Source organism: Thermobia domestica, chromosome 4, assembly GCF_964235325.1.
Source record: "Thermobia domestica chromosome 4, izTheDome1.hap1.1, whole genome shotgun sequence".
In the NCBI taxonomy this organism is placed as follows: domain Eukaryota; kingdom Metazoa; phylum Arthropoda; class Insecta; order Zygentoma; family Lepismatidae; genus Thermobia; species Thermobia domestica.
The window spans coordinates 232,097,600-232,109,229 of NC_137457.1; positions in this window are offsets into that span (position 1 = coordinate 232,097,600).

The following is an 11,630-nucleotide window of genomic DNA, read 5'->3' on the forward strand; positions in this document are numbered from 1 at the left end:
GGTGACAAGTGTGGTAAAAATCAATAAACTCGTTCATCATTACAATACCATCACCATACATGTATTATATATTGTAATAATCACGCCACAAAAGTAACAGTACACGTTTTTCCTCTCATCTTTTATTATGAAAGATGTTTATACAGTTTGTAGAAAAGATTACAAATAAGTAATTTTCTATTTGTTTCTAAAAGTTGTTTTCTCTAAGTTAAGTACAATTGGACCTCCTACGCGTTGCAAAACAGAGGTTCAATGATTGCTGGTTAAGAATTATCCTGCCGTTGCAGCTATATCTAAAGGAACCTCTTGCCAGTTGCAGCACAAAGGTAGGATTGAGATCTCCTGCCATTGGAGCTCGTAAATAAGTAAGGATACCTTTGCCCCTTGCAGCAGGGATGGGATTAGAGGAACTTCTTCCGCCCGGTGCAGCTTGGAAAGATGGGCGTATTTCTTGCCCGTTGCAGCTAGAGATAGGTAGGAAATGATCAGTTAACAACTGATAACTTTTGCATCGAGGTATCCGTTTATATAGCCAGTCTTCAGAGGAAGAGCCTATGGGGGGGTATCTCTTCATATTTCGTCGGTTTTGATGCTATTCATCGTCTGCTTGCTGGCGCTTGAGCCGAAGCAAAAGGGTTTGTTTACCAATATGGAGTGATTCCAATATGAAGGATATTGCAATAGTCTTCAAATTGTTACATTGATGTGATAGATTTCTAATCATACATCTCTTCCTGTTGTAACTGATCTCTTCTTTATTCTATATGACGATGGTTTACGTGCGATTTGGTAACAACGTTTCCTCTATACTACGCTAACAACAGTTCCTCTATTCTCCAACATCTGCTTTGGCAAGGAACTTACGTATTTGAACAGATGGATACGTTTTTACATTTCTCATAACTTTTCAATCTTCTTTGCACAAATTCAGGGCCGTCCCATGCTGTGGGTAAGACAAGGGGAATGTTTATCCCAAGCCCCGCGTTATGGGAGGAAAGAGTTAGACATTTCACGGTTCCGCGTTTCTTCTAGGCGTACTTCAGAGTGGAGAGCGAGATTAGATAACTCTCTTTACCTTCGGAACTAAGATTAATTGGGATTCCATACCACTCTTTTCCAAGACTCATCCTTTAGCAGTGTTCCAATGCGCCTTCTCATATTTTGATTTTACTTCCCCAGGCAAAATTTTCTGAATGAATGTATTCACAAAACGTAAAAAAGTTCGCTACTTCTGATTCATTCTTAAGCTTTAATATTTTGTAATACTTTCTATGACTGTATTCTATTTTAATTTCGCGAATTACGAAGTTGTACTCATAGTATGATATCACTATCGTTGATATGAAAAAGTAAAAATACGAACAAAATAACTTATTCATGTTAAATATCGAAATCTTACCTACACCATTGGCCTCGCAGTTTACTTTTACCTCATACACCACAAATCGACAAGACGGCCCTGCACAACTTCAACAAAATATTTTTGTGCCAAGAGCTTTGAGTTAGATTGTCAAGGATAATTCGAAATAGTTGCAACAAAAGTATTCGCAATTGAACATTAGAGTAATTAGTACAGGTTGCTAGTAGTCATATAATATATATTTTGTATAACAGAGTGACAAAACATACATACATACATACATATATATATATATATATATATATATATATATATATATATATATATATATATATATATATATATATATATATATATATATATGTATGTATGTATGTATGTATGTATGTATGTTTTGTCACAAAACATACATACATACATACATGTATATATATTTTGTATAGGAATGCCTTTATATTTTGTTCGTTGTAGTTGTTTCTTATAGTTGAAAGGGAATGGGAAATCATCACCCTATCTTTCCCCAAAACACACAACAACATGGGAATGATAATTTTTAAAACTGAATTACTCCAAATGAGTTGACCAGTAAACTCAGAATCCCATACTGCAAAAGCAGTCATCTCCATGGATTTTAGGGAAGTAAGAAGTCGTTTAGTTATGAATAGGCAATACAAATTGGAGTATGAAAAGTCCGAGTTTAAACATACCAGGTAAGGTAGAAAATCGGAAGAGAGAAATCCAACGATTGAACATGGATATAATGGGGATCAGCAAAGTAAAATGGAAAAAACAAGATGATTTGTGGTCAGATGAAAATAGAATTATTAACTTCGATACGGAAAAAGGGTTGCTGGGGTTCAATTTGTAATGAATAAGAAGATAGGATGACTAGAACATAGCAAACAACAATCATATCAGTAAAACTAGCTACGAAACTAGGTATATATATATGTCATCGATGATGAAGAAGTAGAGCAAGTTTAAGTAACTGTTGGAAATATCATGAAATACGTAAATGGAGAAGAAAATCTTATGCTAGTAGGAGATTGGAATGCGATGGTAGAAGAAGACAAAGAAGGGAAAATATTAGGAAAATATGGACTAGGAAAGTTTAACGAAAGAGGAGAAAGGCTGATTGAATTTTTTAGAAAGAACAACCTATTAGTAGCGAATACTTTGTTCAAGAAACACAAACGAAGGATTTATATGCCAGGAGATTTACAGAGGTATCAAATAGATTATATACTCGCTATGAAGAAATTCAGAAACCAAATTTAAAACTGCGGAAGTTACCCAGGAACGGATATGTATAGTAACCACAACTTAGTCATGATGAAGAGTTAGTTGAAATTTAAAAAGTTAGGAAAAAGAAGAAAAATGGAGGGCTAGATACAGGTAAGCTAAAGAATAAAGAAATTCAGGAGAGTTATGCGATAAAGATAGTACGCAAGGTAGCATAAGAACCGAGGAAGTAAGAAGTTAAGAAGAAATGGTCATTTATAAAAACTGGACAACTTACTACCGCAAAAGAAGTATTGGGTCACGAAGAAAAGATAGCAAACAAAGAATACATCAGCAAAGAAATTGTTGACTTATTGGACTAGAGGAGGAAATTGAAGTATATCAACAACAATGAGAGTAAAACCCAGTATAAGAGAATAAGAAATTAGATCATTCGTAAATGCAGACTTGCCAAGAATGTATAGATAAGACAACAATGTGAAGAAAAGGAAAAAGAGGTAAACACAAGAAAATAGATGTGGATTCATGAAGAAGGAGAGATGTCTACAGACTTCCAGACCAGCAAGATAGAGGTAATACCAAAAAGCAGTACCTGTTGATAAATGCGAGAATCATAGAACGATAAGCTTACTTACTCGTGCTTAGAAAATTTTGATAAAAGATTACTATACAAGATTGGGATCCAAGATAAAAGAAGTACTAGCAGATGACCAGTTTGAAGTCAGAAAGAAAGCAGGTACAAGGAAAGCAATATTTGCACTATGAGGCTTATTAGAAGAAAAAAATCGAGTGGTAAGAGCAACTTACGTAACATTTGTGGACATGTTGGCACACAGTGAGAAAAACATTAGAGAGAAGTCTAAACAGTCTGTAAATTACTTAGGAGCAAATTCAGCATGAAGATTTACAAGAGCAAAACAAAAGTTATGAAACGCGCTAGAAAACAAACAAGAAAAATGAAGATCAAAATAGGGGATCGCCTGGTGAAAGAAGCGGAGGAATTCTATTACTTAATGAATAAAATAATGAGCGATAACAAGTGTAAATAAGACGTAAGATCCATAATAGCTCAGGCTTAAAAGTCACTTGATGAGAAACAAAAGCTGAAGCATTGGTATACAACAGAAGAAAAGAATGATGAAAGCATATGTGTGGCATGTGGTGTATCACGAATGTGAGATATGGACACTAGGGGAAGAGAGAAAATAAAACAGAGAATGGAGGCCTTTGAAATGTGGTGCTATGAAAGAGTTATGAAAATTAGATTTACAGACAAGATGTCAAATAAGAGGGCATTGGAAATGGTTGAAGGAAAAAAGGAGTATATTAAAGAATATTTGAAATAGACAAGATAGGAACATATTTTGAGATATGGAACAAACTCGTTAGTAGCTATGGAGGGAATTGCAGAAGGAAAAATATCTGGTCGAAGGTCGTGATTGAAATATGCGAACCAAATAATACAGGAAATAGTTAAGAAAAGCTACATAGAAACAGAAAACTGGCCCAGGATAGGGAAGGGTGGAAAGGTGTCTCAAATCAATCGAGAGATTGTCGACCTGAGATGATGATGAATTGCAATATTAAGAACAAAATAATTTATCATAGCAGCCGGGATCTTTTATACTGTATATTTAACATATACAGTCTTTATATGATATAATGTATCATGCATTTTGTTCCTTTGTATAGTGTACACTTACTCTGGGCAATTTTTAAGGTCTATTTTCTTGAACTATTCTTTGAAATTATATAAAAATAATAATAATAAAACTTTTTCATGTTTATAGTTAAACGAACCGTTCAAACTTTATGTATCTTTTTCTCAAACTTTCGTAACTGGATTTGATTTCCTTGTGTTCTGCGCACCCTCTATGTAAAATATTCTACAATAAATCATACTTCAATAATTAACTTGATATTATTTGATTCAATATAAGAAACAATGATTCAATCACCAAATGGAAGTTGAATATTAATGATTGTTATTGTCATCAATGTGAAATTTATTATTTATATCTATATGATCATCATCGAACTCCCGCCATCATATTGTTATTTATTTTTATTTAAAAAGTATTCCAAAACATAACTCATCTACGATTCATACGTCGTAACTTCATTTTTTTATCAACCTAAATTGGATCTGTCTGAAGATATTTTGTATTTTGCAATGCATAATAATAATAGGCCCATATTCATATTTTATTTATAGTAAAACAGATCAAGCTCATTATCAAAATTTTCTTCACATAATTTTATGATCCAATCTCAATAATTGGGGAGGGGGGCGATGACTCAGTTATAGAGTTTTTAGGTCTGGTGCGTGAGGTTCCTGTTTCTATCCCTGGACAAGTAAGTTTGTGGTGGACAACATCATGCTCATGGGTTTTCTCGTCCTCCCACATTCGCATTCCACCAATTCTTCCTTCATCATTCACTTGCTTTAATCATCGTCTTTATTCTTAACAGATATAATCGTGGTAAAACGTTAAACTCAAAGAATTCGAATACACCTGAGCAGTAATATTAGTGGTGGTATGAAGTGTGAACGTGAAACGAAAGCAAGGATTGGAATGGCGAAAGAAGAATGTAGTGTGAAGAAAATACTACTTTATGGGACCTTGAACAAAAGTTGAGAAAACGACTCATAAAATGCTTCGTGTGGAGTATTGTACTGTATGGGTCAGAAATATTGACATTATGCAAAATGATGAAAAAATACTGGAAGATTTCGAAATGTGGGTGTGGAGAAGAATTAGCTGAGTCGAAAAGAAAACGAGTGAGAGGGTGATAGAAATGGTGGGATAGAAAACAACAATTTTAAATATTATTAAGAGGAAGAGAAACTGGTTGGGACATTGGCTAAGAAGGAACAGTGCTAGAGGGTATGGTGACAGAAAAGAGGCAGGGTGCAAAGCAGACTACAATCAATGAAAGATATCAAAACAGAGAAATCGTATGTGAAAACAAAGAGCTTAGCGGAAGACCGTGGAACATGGAAGCTTCTCAGTTGCAGCAAATAACCTACCAACAATGGCAGAATACCTATGATGATCATAATAACTAACTTGAAGACACACTTGCCTTTTTAGGAATTGATGAACTGAAATGACATGAAAGGTAATATTCAATTTAACGTCTCACGCTTAGGATAAAGAAAACTGATGCAAATTAATGAAAAGGTATAAGTAGTATTAATAGTCGGTGAAATGAGAATGTGGGAGATAAACTTCCATGGCCTGGGATCGAACCAAAGCGCTCTACTAGTTTACTGAAGGTCTACAAAAATTAGTGAATGATATTAGATAAAACATAGTTTTTCTTTGATATTTGATATACTTGAAACATGAAATGGAGGACTAGCGACCTTCTTAGACCTTGAATTAATGTAACTTATGCTTGAACATCGGAAGTATTCCACTTGAAAATTTACGGTCAGTTGAAGCTTAATTTTAATACGTTATATAAAAATACATACAAATAGAGAGATAGGTAGATAGATAGAAAGAGAGAGAGAGAGCATTTTTAAAACATTTGTTTATCATCTGCAAGTTTTACATGCCTAGTGTTAGATGTTTTAAATTTTTTTGTAGATTGGAAAATTTAATGTTAGTCCCGTGGTAAAAACCAAGACTTCCCCGTTTGTATAGAAGAAACGTTAGAAACGTATTTAAATTATATTATATACAATATACTTGATCTCCTCTTGGCAAAAAGATTCTCGTTCTTTTGCTTATTTCATCATCTATTCACAGACTTGTTAAACGACTAACAAGATTTTACAAGTAAATATGTCAAGGGACAAGTAATAAATATATACAAATAAACATAAATAATAAGCAATCCAAAGAAAAACCAGAAAAAAATCAAAATGAGAGAAATAAAAATAGACAGGAGCAGTTTAGAGAACGGAAGGTAAAAAGAAAAAAATGTCACGTGACTGGAGACTTATGTGAAGAGTCAGTAGAACGCGCCCAGGTTCCCCAGTGACATCACATTAAAAATCTTCCTAATGGACATAAACGGGATAAAAGAACATCTACCAAAAAAGAGATAAAAAACCGGGAAGAATAGAGTCAGAAGACTTAAAACGAGGACCCGATGACGATGCACAAAAATCCCGTCTCGTGTCCCGCTGATGCTTCAGTTGGTGTGTCTCTTTCGGTCGAAGTGGCAGCAAAACGAACGAAAAGAAATAAGAAAAAAATAAAAAATAAAGAAATTAAAAGAAGAAAAATAACAGCAACAAAAATACCATTTCCCATTTGTCTGCTTTTGCTCTTTGAGCGCCCATAAATATTTCATAAAGCTTTGTTTGCTGAGGGCCGGGGACATTCCCGTGGCAGTAGGAAGCAGAGCCGCCCCTGAGGCCCCCCGCACGGCGTCTGCTGCTTGTCAACAAATTTACACCGGGCTGGAATGAGTGCCAGGGCGCATCCATCATTGGACAGCGGGAGCCACGAGACAAGGCCCCCGCAGTCCCCCACCTTCCGCCTGTCACTGTGGAATGGAACTCGTGTGTGTGTGTATATGATCATATGTATATAACCAGAAGACGACGAAAAGAAGGATGATTTAGAAACTTCTTTTTTTAAACGTTACCTGTTGCTTGTCTTCTCTGTTCATTCACGTCTTAGCATTTTGTCTTCAGGTACGACTTCTTTATAAACATTAGAGAGAGAAGGCAGTATCCGAGTCAAGGATATCATTCTTCTTGATATGTCGCTATATTGCAAAGAAAGTTAAGGATATCACGAATTTTATTCCGTGATTAAAAATAAATAATGTCCCCTCATTAGTGTTTCCTGTCGAACAAGACCACGCCTTCGTTTTTTTTTCTGTGCAGTACAATAAATACATAATCGGAGACATTAGTCTGAATTGAATTGGATCCACTTTCTTCTTCGACGAAAGACTACTCTACAGGTTTGGAGTAAAAACATTTCTTAACTCCTACTATTCTATTTGTAACAATAAATTTCACTGTAGATTGTTATTGCGCAAAATTAGTCATAAGGGTGTTTGATAATTAACAATATTAATTAATGTCAGGCAATTATTATGTGATGTAGTACATTCAAAGAATACTATGACAATTCGTAGGTTGTAGAAAAAAAAGTGAATCAGTTTCATTGTTCCAACTTTTTTATGTGTTTGCAATAATGTACATAATGACTAGTTGTGGTGATTGATTTTATTGGACGACACTTAATTACAACTATTAACGACTTATTTACCTACGTATAAAGATTTTTACAGTTGCAGGGGTGCCCACAAAGGGGGGCTATGACACAAACTGCGTCATTGAAATATTTGGGGGGGGTTAAAAATCTATATAAATATGGGGGCCGCAGTGGCTCAGTGGTAGAGCGTTCACCTCTGGTGCTTGAGGTCCCGGGTTCGATCCCAGCCCCCGCCAAATGAACTTTGTGGTGGACAAACACCGTGTGCGTGGGTTTTCCCGGAGTTCTTCCGTTTCCTCCCACTTTCTTCATTCCACCATTTCATTCATTACTCATCATCACCGTCTCCTTTAGCCTAACCGGCATAATCTTGGGACGTAAAACTCAAAGTTTTCATTTCATTTCTTCTATATAAATATGTTTGAGCGGGTGTAAAAATTAATCGAAAAGATTTTTATTCGTGGAAGAACACCTATGGATAGACAATTGTGGGGGTGCGTCATGGACATAAGGGGGGGGGGGCACCACTGCAGTTGTATGTAAATTTCATAACATGGAACTGCCTAAGTTGTATGGTTTACTTAACATTGTTAAGGTTAACAAATCTAGGAGGCTCAGGTAGGCAGGTCATATAACTTTGAAACTTTAAAAATTTTAACTGGAAACCAAAAGAACATTAGGAAGACCTAGGTGCAGACGGGAGAACAAAGACGGATCTAGCAGAAATATGAATACAAAGTAGAAACTAAATTTAGTTGATTGAGACAGAAGTCAATAAAAAAACTTTTGTGAATGCGGCATTGAGTTTCCAGGTTTCCATAGCACATAGAGTTAATTAGTTAGTAATAATAATTAGTTACTTTCAATGTAGTATGGTTGCCTATGAGATGAATTTTTGTGAAGAGACCAAGTTCTTGTAATAGAAATAGACTTTCCAAGGCAATAAATCACTTAATGATATTTTCTCGAAATGAGAGTCTCAACTACTGTCTCTCATGGTCCCTTAAGCCTTTTAAGTGCAAGCATGTCCAAGTCCAAGAAGAACTTTTTGTTGTATCAGTAGTAAGTATCTGATTCAGTACACAGAAAAAAAAATCGTAAAATTTTACTTTCGTTACAGTAAAAATTGTATTTTATAAAATTATATTGTCCTTAAAATGCACATATCCAGTACAGTGGAACTAAACAGTGCACAGTAGTAATTCAATGTTGTTTCTTGGAATGTTGTTGCCAATAAACGAAGAATCTTCGAAAAAAAAATATTCGTTTAAGAGTCAACCTTTCCAATATATATGATTACAAAGATGTTATGGTTTGGTTGTTTTTAAATGTTCGGTCACTCTTTTCAGTTCTAGGACAATATGAACCGTAAGTCAATATATTAAACTGCGATCAAAACCACGTGAGTTCCTATCGCAGATCGAAGATCTCTTGCACTAGAAGGTTAAACTACTCATACAGTTACGGGAAATTTTCATTTTTATTTTTTCTTAAATCACTGATACAGACAAGTATATAGTAGCCCTATGTCTAGAACTCCCAAATTTCTAAACTAAAAGCCGGACAGCTCTATGAAAATTTATAGTGTATTGATAATTATGCACTAAGTCCTTGAAATATAAGAATAAACCGAGACGTTTGGGAGAGCTATAAAGGTAACCAAGAAAGTTCTGTCGGTTTTGTGGAGGTCTGTGTTCACTGACCCTCACACCGTGAGTTGAATACGAATGGAGATAAGGCGAAGGTCAGTTGTTGGTGTGGGTATATCCAACATACTACCTGGTTGCGGCAGTTCAGTTACACCGTGAACTTGCGTAAGGACAGAGTGAACATGGGACCTCCACAGAGCGTCATAAGGGCATGTATGCTGTATGAGTTCAAGTTGGGGTCAAACGCCGCTGCAGCGGGACAGAAGATATGCCAGGTCTTTGGTGAGGGTGTTGTGAGTACGCGGACAATGCAGCGGTGGTTTAACAAGTTAAAGGAAGGTTACGAACCACTGGATCACACATAACGTGCCGGAAGACCAATACATGTATAAAATTAACATCTTCAGGCAGCAATTGAGGCGAACAGTGGCCAGAAATACGAGGAACCGGGATTACAAACTCGTGGGAGTGGGAGTGAAGAAACCATTCGGCAGCACTTCCATCATCTTGGGAAGCACTACAAGTTGGGTCGATGGGTCCCACATGATTTGACTTCGGGCCAGAAGGAAACGCGACCAGACACCTGTGTTTCTTTGCTGTCTCGTCTGAGGAAGGAGCCATTTCTGGACAGGGTGTTAACATGTGATGAGAAGTGGGTCCTGTACGAAGCTTCACCGCGCTATCATCATTGGTTAGCATCCCAAGAACCGGTTCCAAAACAGCAAAAAACAGCACTGCACCAGAAGAAGGTCCTCCTGTATGCTCGCGGCATCATGTATCGGGAACTGCTACCAGCTGCCAGAGCATTAATATAACTGTTTACTGGCAGCAGTTGAGTCGTGTTCAAGAAAATCTCAAAACTCTGGAGCAAGCACTTCTGAATCGCAAAGGGGTCCTTCTGTTACAGGACAACGCTAAGCCCCACGTGGCTAGGATGAGCCGGGACACCATTCTACGTCTTGAATGGAAAACACTATTGCATCCTCCATACTCCTCGGATATTACACCTTCCGATTATCACCTGTTTCATTCCTTGGACAATCACCTTAGAGGACACCAGTTCAAATCCTTAGTAGAGGTGCAAAATGCACTTGATACCTTCTTCGCTTCACGACCCACCAAGTTTTACAGCGATAGAATCCACGGCCTTCCAGAACGTTGGCAAAAGTTCGTCGATGATGATGGGGACTATTTTTAATCTTCCAGGCACCTCTTAGGTGACATATCGACGTTCGAAGGTGGTGGGTGAAGAAGAGACAGAACTTTCTTGGTTATCTTTATAGTTATTCCTAATTTTGATGATTTGGAGACATGGAATGTGGCAAATGCAGTATTTTTCGATTCGATGTTGTGATATAGTTGGTAATTCATTATCCTGACAAAAATAAAGAACATAAGATTTTTTTTTGTATACTTGACAAAATAGGGTGTTTCAGATATGCCAGCTTAAGTGTATAAGATGTGCACATACAAATTACATGCATGACCATACTAATCCGGAATTCAATGCCGATAAGACTTCATAACTTGGAAAAGAACATGTGTATAGTAGAAGTTAATCATTTCGTAAGTAAAAACCTTAGTGGATTTCACGGGAAAGTAGTAGGTTAGTACGAATGAAATGTCTTGCGGGAAACTTACCTCAGCAACACAACACAGGGATGGATTAAGATCACGTGACTAACGTCACAAACTCTATATATCACCGGAGAACAGGCAAGAGCATCCAGACAGTCGGAGAGTAGTAAATTGTTGAAGATGATCGTATGAAAGTACACCATAGAGAACACACAATTGCGAGTGATTTTTATTTACTATTTGAATTGGGACATTCTGCACAACAAATCGTATTTAAATAAATTATTAACAGTGCATTTGGGCCAGGAATGGCGAATGAACGCATCATCCGCCGTTGACTTGTGAAATTTATTTTCAGAGACACGATATTGTAAAACAAGCTCTTAGGGCACCGATCAATTTCTTGTTGGGATGAATTCCTCATTAACACCGTGGAAGTGACTATTACTTAATTTTCTACTTATAACATATGAGCTTCTTTCTTAACGTTGTGAAGCAACGGTAGATTTCAAATTATAGGAGTTCAATATTGAAATCTGATGGTCGTCCTTGCACATCAGATGAAAATATTGAGCGTATACGAACTGCCTTCGAACATAGCCCCAGGAAATCCAC